Raw genomic sequence first — 14,860 nt, 5'->3', positions numbered from 1 at the left:
GACCTCATACGTCGTCATCCGAGAGCTGCTTCCGTGTACAACTGTTGGCGCAAACTAGATTAAAGTGATTATTAAGTTTTGAATGTGGATATTTTTCTTACAAAAACGCATCGATTTTTGTTCACCCCCCGGAGCCGTGTGAGACACTTTTTATTATGGATGGATGTGCTTTATTTCACTTCTTTTGAACTGATACACTGCAACACATGCTGACTGCCATTAAACAGCTTGGAAGATCAAAGACTATTTTTAATATAACTCTGATTGGATTCATCTGAAAGAAGGAAGTCATATACGCCTAGGATGGCTTGAGGATGAGTAAATAATGGGCTAATTTTCATTTTTGGGTGAACTATCCCTTTAAAGCATGCGGTCATTTGCGCTGCTCTTGGTAGATTGCGCTGGTTATTATGGAAATGTTCTGGTTGCCTCTGTATTCTTTAATGTGCGCATTGTCTGCAAATCACAGGCAGAATTTTCCCCTTCCATCTTCCTAACGCTAATTTGCCCTGTTTAGTAAATCTGGGCCCAAGTGGTAACCTGAAGCAATGCAGCCTAACTTGTATTATCTTGCGTAGTTTGGTTCATGGCATGTCACCTAACCAGTCCATGCTGGCATCTGCCTAATTTAGGTAGCTGTAAGTAAGTAAGATAGATTATCACAACACAGTCTTTGTTATCTGTGTCACCAGTGTCATCGGTGTTGTTTCTTTTTCAGGATAACTAGACGCCAGACATCAATGGACGAATCACTCGCCATTTAATCTCTGTTAAAAGAAATAAAGCCATCTTTAATCCGTCTGAGTTTTCTCTTTTCATTTCTCCGCCTCAAAGACACAATGCCAAAAGGCGAAAAAGAGAGATTTTTGCTTCTGTAAAATGACATAGGCCTATGCAATGAAATTCAAGTTTGCTGACAAGAAAGAAAACAACCTAAAACAAGTAAAAATGTAACAACAATCAAAATGGGAAAATAATGTCAATAACATGAATTGAAAGAAAAATGTATATCTAAAAATTATTTTTAAAGCTAAAATGTAATTAGATCAATTAGAGTTTAATATAAGCCCACCTCTCCCAAACAGACACAATGTCAAATAGGAAAAAGGAGCAGCCAAGGCTGACACATTGCTGTCTGAAAATTAAAGGGAAAGATGCACAAATATACAGTCAGGTGCATCAGGGGGGTATTCCAGAAAGCAAGGTTAACTCACCGTCACATATACCCTTGCTTACCCCCTAGGTATACATCTAAACATTTTGTGTAACTGTATTAAACATGTATACAACTGTATATTTTCCATCTGCAACAAAAAAATATGGCATGAATTTTGTCCAAGTTTTCTGCCCCAGGTTAGGTGCATTTTGCATTCAGATTATTATTATTATTATTATTATTATCACCAAAAATTTTAATCATAGCCATTTTAACCACACTTTCTTTGCAATTCACTTAAAAAGTGCTGCAGTGAAGCAAACAATTTTTAGTTAATTTGTATAGTTATGATTTATTAAACGTATTAGTGCACATATTTAATGTACTCATTTACAGCATATGCAGTGCCTTGCTAATGCCTCATGGCTTGGTTTTTGCTCTGAAATGCATTTTTAGATGTTAGACCTTATTTAGGGGTGTGCCTTTCTGAATCACATCTAATAAATTCAGTTCGTCACAGGCTCAAAGTGTATAAACATGATCGAGAAACAAAGATGATTGATAGAAATGAGAAAGCTCTTGTGCAAAATGTATGTCACAGGACTAACACAAGTAAGTAGTACCAAATGCAAATAGTGTATACACAGGTTGATAGTACATAGGTTTACTTGAGTCTGAAGCTAAATTTCTGTTTTAAGAATATCTGGAGTTTTGCAAGAATGTGTAAGAATCTGGTAAGCTGCCAAACAGAAACATTCCTGTGTGAATGAAACCGGCTAATGTTGCAATACTGGAAAACACAGGTCCTGGATTATGAGAATGATACTTAAAAAGTGCTGCAGTGAAGCAAACAATTTTTAGTTAATTTGTATAGTTATGATTTATTAAACGTATTAGTGCAAATATTTAATGTACTCATTTACAGCATATGCAGTGCCTTGCTAATGCCTCATGGCTTGGTTTTTGCTCTGAAATGCATTTTTAGATGTTAGACCTTATTTAGGGGTGTGCCTTTCTGAATCACATCTAATAAATTCAGTTCGTCACAGGCTCAAAGTGTATAAACATGATCGAGAAACAAAGATGATTGATAGAAATGAGAAAGCTCTTGTGCAAAATGTATGTCACAGGACTAACACAAGTATCCAAGTAAGTAGTACCAAATGCAAATAGTGTATACACAGGTTGATAGTACATAGGTTTACTTGAGTCTGAAGCTAAATTTCTGTTTTAAGAATATCTGAAGTTTTGCAAGAATGTGTAAGAATCTGGTAAGCTGCCAAACAGAAACATTCCTGTGTGAATGAAACCGGCTAATGTTGCAATACTGGAAAACACAGGTCCTGGATTATGAGAATGATAATAAATAAATAAAAACTACTACTACAACCAATCACAGTCATAGCCAATGTCAGGAAGATAATATTAAATGATGACAAACAAATTTATAACAAAATAAAATCTTTCATGAAAACTGTTACGGCATGTAAAATCAATACTCAGAACCAGAACTGATACTGTATGTTCTGGACCACAATGCTTCTGAACAAAGTGCTGTTACCGCAAACTCAATGTTTAAAGATCAGAAACGTGTCAATCTGTCTTTGAGGACCCTATTGTTGGTAGCAGCAATTTAAGGTGCACAGCCATCTTGTTCTGTTTTTGCTTACTCATCCCTAAATGCCATTAGCATTTTTCTCTGGATCAGAGATGAGAGAACCTATCGATACACAATGATGCATCCTCTAATTTATTAAAAGCAAACTAGCCATGCCAGAAGAGACAGCACTCCAACCAATCTTCAAGACACTGCAGAAAAAAGCTACATGCAGTTCAACCAAAAAAATTAAGTACTGTTATCATTTACTCTCAACTGTTCCAAACCAGTGAGAATTTTCTTTTTTAGTGCTGAACACTAAATATATTTTGAGGACTGTGGGTAACCAAACATTTTCTGGTCCATATTGACGTCCATAGTATTTTTTTCCCCGTACTATGGAAGTCAGTGGGGACCATCAGCTGTTTTATTTCAATATATCTTGTTTCCATCTTCAACCGAACGAAACTCATACAGGTTTGTAACAACTTGAGGGTGAGTAAATGATGACAGAAAGTTTATTTTTAGGTGAACTACTATTTTTAGAGCTCTATACAGAGCTCTTCATACACAGTAAGGAGGATCTGCAGTCCTTTCTGACATTGTTTAACTACTTTTGATTTGGTGGACAAAAGCTTTTCAAATATTAATAAGCAGTGTGACGAGAGGGGCGGGGCCAAGAGCCGTGGGAACGGTGCGAGGCCGGTGGAGTAATTGATAATGCGCGACACCTGCACCACTCACCGGTCTCGAGTCCCACGGAGGAGCTCCGGAAGGATTAAAGGAGGAGTTACGACAGTGAAAGACAAGAGAGGACCAGGCCTGGATTTTATTTTGTGTTTTGGTTCTGTTTGTGCACGACAGTCGTCCGCGAGGGGCTGTCGCGCTATTTTGTGTTTATTTTATTATTAAAGATTTCTTGGAACGTTCGCCGGTTCCCGCCTCCTTCTTCCTGAACTACGAACTGTGTTACAAGCAGTTTTATTAAAATAGTATTAAAATTGTCACAATCTCTAGCTGGAGTGCAAGTGAGCTTCGCTAGAGGGCACTCCATTCCAGACACTTGCCACTTTACCCCGGACTCCATTTCCCAGGACCCTCTGCCTAGGAACCAATTACGGACTCCTCCCATTCCTATCAGGAGGACTATAAGAGTTGCACACACACACTGAGGTCGCTCAGTATTGATAGCCTGTAGCGTATTCCTAGTTCTTTGTTTTCTTGCCTTGCCTTTGTGTGCTTGACTCTGGACTGCTTCCTTCCTTTACATATTCCTTATTGCTGCCTGCCCTGATCATTGCCTGTGTGCTGGATTACTCTTTTGTCTCTCCTTACTGTTTTCTTGTATCAACCCTGCGTCTTTTACCATTCTCCTTAATAAAGCCTTGCAATTGGATCCTCAACTCCATTGTATCCATGCTCGCATTGTTACAAAAATATTATGACAAAATAATTAAGTAATTAAAGGGGTCATCGGATGCCCATTTTCCACAAGTTCATATGCTTCTTTAGGGTCTTAATGAAAAGTCTGTAACATAGTTTGGTTAAAATGTCTCAATGGTAGTGTAAAACAGCACCGTTTTTACCCTAACAAAAACAGCTCTGTTCATAACAAGCAGTTTCCTTGCATGTCGCTTTAAATGCAAATCTGAAACTTGCTGACAAGCACATTATTAGGAAAAGCGATTTTACAAAGATTTATTACATAAAACCTTTTACTCACTTCTTCTGTAGGTGAAGGTGGATCACAAATAATTTGCACCAACATAAACACATTTAGGCAGATCGGGGGCGCATTCCCTTCAGAAACAAAGGTAATCCACTGCGTCTTCAGCGTCTCAGACGTCAGGAGTAAATGATGACTGCTATGTTCATTATTACACACAACAACAAAACACCTCAATCGCTTAGAAGACATTCTTGTCTACATCTGCTCCGGCGATTAAAAAATGGCGGACTGATGACAGCTCACTCAGGGCGGGTCTAAGGAAAAACGCTAGTGTCAATTAACAATCGTGGGAGGGGCCTTGGTCTGTGTGACATCACACAGACAGGCATCTGAGAATGGCTTGATATGAGAAAGGGGAAATGATTTAACGTACACACACTGCCAACACAGTTCAAACAACTTGTAAAAGTGCATGTTGCATCCGATGACCCCTTTAAGGCTTTTTTTATTTATAGTGACATCAAGACAGTTGTATCACCTTGACATTTCTGACATTATGTCCCAAAAATATTAAAATTATCTGTAATCCCAACATTACAAGCATTGTATTGCAGCTGTCATTTTGCATAAATTAGATCATTCAATTAAAAATGTGCATGTCCTTCACACAGTAAGTTTCATGAGTTAAATCAATGTAATATAAATATAACCTTAAATCACATGTAAATCCACATTTCACATCTCATATGAAATAACTCTATGCAGTCAAGGTCAGAACATGCTGCTCTTCTGGATACTGACCCTAACAGTACAATCGATGCAGTCAGCCTGACATTTTTATTAAGTATTCTGGGAGCTTGGGAGTTTTTGCCAGTTGATAGCATGTCTGAATGGTTGTGGGAGGGAGACTGTTTCTCTATGAGTAATATATGACTCAGCCGGGGAGGGTGGGAGGAGGAAGAAGTAGGCACACAATTAAAGGTGCATCACCAACAGACACACAACTTCAAAAAACAGACATACGGGTGGAGCGCTGGCGTATTTTATGCACAAACAAGATGTAACCCTATGAGAAAACAAAATATTTACATATTCTGTTTTGTAGATCTGTTACAAAAAAGGAATTTAAGGTTTAGCATCCTCAGGGTGGTCTATAGCTGGAGAGAGCTTTCTGTTAGCATTCATCTGAATGGCAGCTGCTGCTCGGCTAATGCATATATGTGACAAAAAATCTGATTTTTTTTTTATCACCTGAGTAAACGCACTGCAAATTGCACTTGTAAATAGCCTTCCTGCAGCTCAATCAGGAAAAGCTGATTTAGACTAAATGTAGTATTTTCAAAAATAATTTACAAAGAAATCAAAAGATTTATGGGACTACAGTACCACACATGCTCTTGAAATGTTTGGAATCACTTGATAGAAAAATAAATATAATAATGAATTGATAGAAAAATAAAGAAAATATAAATAAAATAATTCAAAAATAAATATGTAATGCTAATATATTGAAAGAATAAACTTTGGGATAATTAGAGCATTTTTTGGAAATGTATATATAATTATAAAAACAATAAATATGTGTGTTGAAATTAGATACACCTTGTGGTATTTTTAATATTGATAATAAATGTACTTTAAAGGGGTTATTCACCACTGACAAGATGGCTTTTAATACAACTTGTGCTTATTATGCACAAAGCATTTTGAAATGGGTGCTATTTGACTAGAGAAAACTAGGGAAAATGCTGTGGTGTTCCTTTTTGCCAAAAACTTAAACATCCATAATGCACTTCATATTATGGCAACACCCCTCTGTTGATCTGACTGTCTTTGGGCTAGAAGTTCTTTGAATTTTATTCCATTTTAAATCTACTTAATTTCATTGATATTCCAGTTGTAACTGTGACACAAACAGTCCAGTCATGTGAAATGCATGGCTTTTTAATATCAAACACTACAAAAAACTTAATCATTGCCTTCGACCTTGATCATAAAATACTGAGGACAGCATAACATTCCAATGAATCTACAAAGGCCTCATGGTTTCCGGTGAAAACTGAATCTTCGGGCAAAACAAAACAAAACAAAAAATCTGGTATTGACCAATAAGAAAGGACTGAACCAATTATAAAATAATTACTCCTTAAGTCTTTTGCTCTCTCTGCAATAACACACTTTTCTTCGTTTAACGTCAAACCCAGTCTTAGTGGATAGTCCCAATGCCTAACCACCAGTTATTATGATTGTGCTTATTATCAGCCAAGGACATTTTTTCTTTCCTTGAAAAGAAGGAGAGATGAGAATTAAGCACTTTCAGGTTTTCAAGGTGTGGACAATTAGACAATCCGCTAAAATGAACACAATTAGTCCTATAATCAATGGGCAGATAAATGGTCTTTTATGAATTAGAGAAATCTTGAGTTGTGATGGCATGGGCGCTCCGAGGCATCAGTGATGTGACGCCTCAGTGGGCAGTGCTTTGCGCCATCTGCCAATGGTGTGATTCTATATGGGCTTTTGAAAATTCTCACACTAGAGGGTGTTCCCATAGCTACTGAAGCAGCGTCAAGCGAACATATGAAAGGGAACACAATCTTCTCTTTTCAAACTATGTACAGACTGACATACACGCATCTAAATGAGTCAGAGAGCTGTTCAGAAAGTGTCCTCAAAAATTATTTGGACACTCAAGTCACACTCATATGAATGTCTATGAATGAATAAATTAAGGCCAATTCACAACGCACCGACAGATGCAGACCGACGCAAACTTAGTATATGTCACTTTCAGACATTCCAAGACCTGACGAAATTTAGATTACACATTTAGAATCTACAATTTAGATTCACAACATATCAATTCAATCTTCAAGAAATGCTGCTGAAGCTTTTTCAGAACTACTTTCACTTTTCTGAACCATTTTGCAGTGACATGTTCCAATAATATTTGACAGCAAGGAATTATCTAAATACTGTTTGTTCTTCATTTTGAACAGTATATCTGTAACACCTAACAAACATCTTTCTGGAAAAGATTTTGCTTAAAAACACTTGGGTACTATTTTAAGTCCATTTCAGCTTGAGAATTCCCATCTCTGACTTTGGCTGAACACAGCACAACACTCTTGAACTGCAGACTTTCTGTTAATTACAGTGGCCTAGACATATTAGTCTCACTGAGACCAACTGTAGACTCTGGGTGGCTTTGCGTATGTGCCAATGGGACTTGTTTGTGCGATGCCTTGAGGTAAGAAGAGAAACGAGTGCAACAGTTTCCATTTGATGAAGAAAATGGTGGAAGTATTTGACTAATACTCTACAGAACATATACAAAAGTATTTATTTCATTTTATTTTTCAAATTTTTCGCTGACCCACTATTTTAAAACACCAGGGGCCTCATTTATAAAGTGTGTGTACCCTCGGATTTGATCTTAGAGTGTGCGTACGCTTAAATCCACGACAATGCTCGTAAAAGTGCTTAGCGTCATGTCAGGATCTGAGCAGACGTACACACTTTTTCTTGTTCGAGCACTGCAGGTTTTTGAAAATGTAAGCTGTTCTTGCAGCTCGCTGTTCTAAATTAAAAAAAATTGGATGATGACTGGTGATCTTTTACATGTTAATGACAATAATTAGGAGTCGTTTACAAGGCAGAGAGCTGAAACCATTCATTTGCGCGCAAGTTCAAGATCATTTGCGATTCATAGATTTCACATCTGAAAGAGAAACATATGTGCGTTTGCTGTACATACATTCATTTTATGAATCACACGTACGCATATTTGAGAGATGATCGTATAGATCAGCTTTATGATGGTTTCTGCGCAACATTTTATAAATGAGGCCCCTGGTCTAAATGCTTGGGTGTAAAGGTGTATCTTCCTCTCTCTCTTTTTTTAACTTGTCAGCACCTTGTCAGATTTGTATTTTTCAGTCTACAGTTTTAAAGAGAAATATGCTATTTCAGCCTTCACAATAGGATCATTTTATTCACTATCAGTGTCAAAACCCTGATGCTGTGCTGTGTGCATCTCCAGTGTTACTCTAACGTCCATGTTTGCTGATATCTTCCATTTACACATGAACTGGATGACAGCCGGTGCCTGGGGATATTGGAAAGGGAACTGGAAGGAACAAGTTTGAACATGCGGAGTTGTCAGACACTAGTTGATACATAGAAATGATAGTAAAACCAGTTTCACATTCAGAACTGGTCAGAAATATTGCTGATGAAATATTCTTGGTCATTTGTAAAAGATCAGTGTAGATCTGAAATGGTGTGAATGGCATACATACACAAAAGGCCTCATTAAGAATCTTGAAGACAATATCAGATTCTTTAGAGAAAATGTATATATAACCGGAATGACATCCTCAGATGCTGCCATGGCAACAGCATGGTATTTCTGAAAAAAACCCAGCCAAAACGGACTGTGTTCAGGTTTTACTCTCTTTCACACAGACAGCCTTATTTAGTTTAATCTGCTTGTCTGCCACAAGTCTTATTCATGCTTTATTCATTTATTTAATCATTCTTTTTTTAATCTAAAAGACTGGACTGCTTTCAGTGGAAATTGAAGAATGGAATCTGCTTTCAGCGATTTACATAAACATTTGAAATAAATTCATGAAAAGTTTGTTTCCTACATTGTATGTTGACATATTTTCTATTGGATTACTAGTCAAAGAGGGACATGCATTTGCATTTTTTAATATCCAAATTCTATTTTAAGGTCACAGCTAGGGAAGTTTTTTTATAATTTTATTTATTTTTTAAAGCATTTCTGTGGACAAAAAGTTGTATAGACTGGGAGGATCAATGTTTTATTATCCAAATGTATTACATATATTTGCTGTTTTGCCTGCTTTTTTTCAAGCATATAGAGGTCTCTACACATTTACATTTACATTTATTCATTTTGCAGACGCTTTTATCCAAAGGGACTTACGGTAGGGGAATACATCAAGCGATTCATCTTAAAGAGGCAAATAGACACAGGAAGTGCTCGTAATACCAAGTTTCAAGCATTGTTCAAATAAGTACAAGCTAGAATGAGAAGGAATAAATAAAGAGAAGACTATTTTTTTTTCATTAATTTAGGATGAAGTCAAATTGTGTCAAAGAGATGAGTTTTCAGCTGTCGCTTGAAAATTGTCAGGGAATCAGCATTCTGGACAGGGGTGGGAAGATCATTACACCAACCAGGAACAGTGAATGAGAATGTTCTAGAAATTGGTTTTGAGCCTCTCTGTGATGGTACCACGAGGCGTCGCTCACTAGCGGATCTCAGACTTCTGGAGGGGATGTAGATTCGTAATAGTGAGTGGAAGTAGGTGGGTGCTGAGCCTGTGGCTGTTCTGTATGCAAGCATCAATGTCTTGAACTAGATGCGAGCCGCAACTGGTAGCCAGTGCAAGGAGATAAAGAGAGGTGTAACATGGGCTCTTTTGGGCTCGTTGAAGACCAGTCATGCTGCTGCATTCTGAATCATTTGTAGAGGTTTGATTGTGCTTGATGGAAGTCCAGCCAGAAGAGCATTGCATTTGTCTAGCCTAGAATTGACAAAGGCCTGGACAAGAAGTTGAACAGCATGCTCCGTTAAAAAGGGCCTGATCTTTCTGATGTTGTGCAATGCAAACCTGCAAGATCGAGCAGTCTTTGCAGTGTGGTCTTTGAAGGTCAGATGGTCATCAAAGATTACACCAAGATCTCTGACCGAACTTGATGGGGTAATTGTTGAAGAACCTAGCTGGATGGTGAAATCATGCTGTAGAGTTGGAGTGGTAGGGAAGACAAGAAGCTCAGTCTTTGCCAGGTTGAGTTGTAGGTGATGTTCTTTCATCCATGCCGAGATGTCCGCCAGGCAGCCTGAGATCCATGCATCAGCATAGCAATGAGTCCCAGTGATGTAGTGTATATAGAGAAGAGGAGGGGTCCAAGAACTGATCCCTGAGGAACCCCAGTGACCAGTTGATGAACACATAGATGAGAATGCGTTTTTATTTCATGGAATCCAGGAGCTTGTAGACATAAAGCAAAACAGAAAAGGATACATATAGTGTATTTGTATATTTTTGATCGGTTATTTTTTAAGACTCAGAAATACCTGGTGTTTATTTTTAAACCACAATGCATATTCCGACCATGACCATGCTTTCTTGTGAAACATACTAAGTATTTCTATGAGGTTTTCTGGCAGCTTCAGTGCATAAGATCTTGCATTTTTACCCAATATAACACAATATATGATGGCTGTTTCTCTAAAACCCACCGTGACCCAAATATGCCATGCAAATTTTGGTTCACTCAGCGCAGTCCTTACAGTCTGTGCAAATTAAACTGAAATGTACAGAAGCATAAAGCTGATAGCATCCAAAGCTAAATGTTTTTGAGAATAGCAGGATTTTATTTGTTTAAAATTCACAATATAATTGCAGCTGAATTGATATTTTGAAGAAAAGGAATTTAAAATATGGCGAATTGTCCTAACCTTCTGCAAGGAAGCCTATTAAATAATAGCACAAAACTTTAATACTTGAATTTAATTACTTTCACTTATAATTTTAATAAAGCATCAATCATTTAGTATGAGAATGTATGACAAAACAGTAAAAAAAAATGCAGTCTGGCTGACGGTGAAGCATGGGTCAGACCTATGGTTTTAATTATATAATTTTTACCCCTGAGATGTGTGTCATCCATAATGGCTGACAGCCGTAGTCATTTCTAGTAAATAAAGTCAGAACCTGACAAGCGACGATCTGGAAAGATGCAGTCATGCTGAGAGTGACGATAGGTGAAGAGTTAGTCTCGCATAGCCAGACCTTTACACTAATGGCAGGAGGTCTGGACTCCATAACAGCTTTCATTGGCCAAGGGCCGTCCACAAGGCAACCAATCACAGTTTGTTTTGTTCCACTTCAAGTTTAAGGCCATGAAAATCTAAAGTTTTGGTGTGTGTCTAATGAATTATGCATTGTGCAAGTTTACTGCAATAATGACACTACAAATTTCACATACTTTTGAAAATTCAGTGTTTAGCTGATCCTGATAAGCGCTCATTATCACAGTTTTAAACATGATGAATTTTTCATTCATGAGAGGGTTTGGCATCACAATGCCTTTTGTTCTGTCCTAGTTTGCATACTATCCATCCTAAATAATATTCAAAAATAGAATTAGTGTGTCCCAAATTGTAGTATTAGTGTGCCCCAAATCGTAGTATGTTGAAATGAGTATCCCAAAGATGGTTTACTTTTTCTGGTGTAAATTCTAAGTGGAGATCCATGGCTAATGTTGCCCACAATCCATTGCATGTTGGACATGGATTTAATTAGAAACACAAATCTAACCTGCTGAAAAAAATCTATATTATACACATTATATTTAATCTGCATCAACACTGTGAACTTTAATAAAGATATTAATTATTTAAATGCATCATTATGCAAACACTAATATACAGTGTGTGTGTGTGTGTGTGTGTGTGTGTGTGTGTGTATATATAATGACTTTAAAGGAAATAGTATTGGTAGTATTATTATTACTCAAAAATAATATAATACATCCACACATCCATATGTGCATACAATTTTTTATATTATGAAGCATAAATAGAATTTAAATTGTAGTAAAATATTTATATGCATCTACAAAGTCTGTTAGGTCAGAACATATCCAGTATAACAGGAACAGACTTCATCTTAAAGTACTGCACAAAACAAATGATAGGATTAATAGTAAAAATCCCTTAATCTGTTTTTATTATCGAAACTCACGAGACATGGCACAATTGGTATATGTATTTTTAAATATTATTCTCAAGAATTCTAGAGCTTACAATGTATGCTTTTAAGAAGTAAATGATTATTTAATTGCATTTATAGAGGCTTTACGGTGACTTATGCACTGTTGAATTTGACCATCATGAGCCATATTAACTGTGTTTTTATGTTTAAAATACAGGCATTTCATTACCGTTGTTCTTGGTCTCCTAATAGAATTTGTGTTTATTCGTTGAGGCAATTTGATGCTGTCATTACTGACTATTAGGAAGAGGCCGTTTTAATTAACTATTAGAATGCACTATGGCCGATGTTCCCTTATCCACTCTCTGACGGACACAGCTGTTCACAATGCCATGTTCATATCAACAATTTTCTGGACACATGTTAAGACCATGGCAGTGGACACTGCCAATATTAACAGATGTTAAAAACAAGGGGGGTAGGGTGCATTAAACCTTCATTAAAGATTGCAACCTGTACGTGGGGGCGAATCTTCTCCAAAAATTAGGCCTGGAAATAAAAATATGGAAAATGATCTCTCGGGTTTAATTTCCGACAGTAGTGTGTTCCACCATATTGACAAAATGCAATATACAAAAATGGAGAACACTTCTGGTAAACAAATTCTGCTCTATCTTGGAAAGATAGACGTGAAACCAACAGGATAGGAATGTGGAAATACCTGTATGCATAAAGAGATAGCGAGGATGAAGATAAGATTTTTATAAAAAAAGAAACAAAAACATGAACATGCATTCAAATCATTTTCTGGGAAGTCGCATGACTTTATCTCAATACTTTTTAGGAGAATCAATTGAGATGTTAAACTCTTATTTGTGAATTTTCTTTTCCCTTGCATGGCTCTTATGCCACAAACAGCAGATGGACAGAAACTATGGTGGTGTGTTTTACATACTGTAGCTCTTATGCTCCATCTGTCAGAGACACAAGCAGGTTTTTTCTTCTCTGGCACCGGCCGTAGAACTGGGGGGTGATGGGAGACGGATGACATCATGTGATGCACGATAGTAATTTGACATGTAGGTTGCTGATCCGACTCCAGCTCATGACTGTTAAATGCTTACTGCTACGCACATATTACTCGTTTGAGGTGTTGTAAAAAAACATTATAATCAATTGTTTAAATGTTTTGATTAGGTGGAGGTTAAAATTAAGGCTTACCTGTATCTTCTGTCTCTGAGCTCTTCAGGCAGTTCCTTTGACCTCATGATTCTCATTTGCTCTGACATGCACTGTGAGCTGTAAGGTCTTATATAGACAGGTGTGTGGCTTTCCTAATCAAGTCCAATCAGTATAATCAAACACAGCTGGACTCAAATTAAGGTGTAGAACCATCTCAAGGATGATCAGAAGAAATGGACAGCACCTGAGTTAAATATATGAGCGTCACAGCAAAGGGTCTGAATACTTAGGCCATGTGATATTTCAGTTTTTCTTTTTTAATAAATCTGCAAAAATGTCAACAATTCTGTGTTTTTCTGTCAATATGGGGTGCTGTGTGTACATTAATGAGGAAAAAAATAATGTGGTAAAAAATAATGGCTGCAATATAACGAAGAGTGAAAAATTTAAGGGGGTCTGAATACTTTCCGTACCCACTGTATATACTGTATCTTGCTTCTGTGGAACACAAGATATTTTTAGAATTGTCTGTGTTTATTTTAATTTTTTCCCCAAACAATGGGAGTCATTGGTCACCAATCACGATTTGGTTATCTTAATTTTTCAAAAAGTCTTTTGTACTCCAGATGAAAAAATAGAAGGTTTGAATGATTTGAAAACACATGACAAAGAGTAAACTATGACAGAATTGTATTTTTAATTTTTTTTTTTTGTGGGGTGAGATCTTTAAGACAGCGGAATTAAATTTCCAGATCTGATATTTAACAGGTTGTACTGTAGTTGTCTGGATCACACCTGTCATACTCTGAAATGCTGTTTTTGCTTATATTTTGTAGATTTGTACAACATCAAATTAAAATAATAATCTACATATGACAGAGATTTAAAATAATGTAAACCTCTGGTTAATCTTTATTATGACAGTTTTCATGATCTTAAATGTAGGCAAATCGTAAACATTTTATTGAACATTAAAATATGTTTAAATGGAGATATGTGTAGTCTCACGTCAACTTTGATGTGTTCACCATCAAATTTGTACAGTATATGATTGTGTTAAGTGTTTGACAGTCATAATAATACTAATAAATAAAGGGTATCCATAATTAGTTAAACTTAATAACAAATCTAACATTGTACACAATGTATTAGATACAGGGGCAGGCTCAAATTATTCATCTTACACCCACTCTCCTCTGGCTGTACTGTTGTTCCAGACCTCTCCTTCTATTCTCATAATGTCCTGCCCAAGAAAGTATCACCTTTTTCTCTTTTCAAAAATGGACATTCAGCTGCCAGGTAAATCAATTTTTAAACAGCCACTTTTTTAATGCAAACTGACTGAACACCATTATTGTTTAAAGTCTTTCCACATTGTATCATCTCTCTTCTATTCTCATCACAGACTGCTTAGAACAGCCACTGTAGTAGCAGTAGCATTCTTTCCCTTAATTAGATACATAAAATTACAATTATGTAGCTTTGTGATTGATTAACACAAA

The sequence above is a fragment of the Sinocyclocheilus grahami genome, unplaced genomic scaffold, assembly GCF_001515645.1.
Source record: "Sinocyclocheilus grahami isolate Dianchi unplaced genomic scaffold, SAMN03320097.WGS_v1.1 scaffold39.1, whole genome shotgun sequence".
Lineage (NCBI taxonomy): Eukaryota > Metazoa > Chordata > Actinopteri > Cypriniformes > Cyprinidae > Sinocyclocheilus > Sinocyclocheilus grahami.
This window is presented reverse-complemented; position numbering follows the sequence as displayed.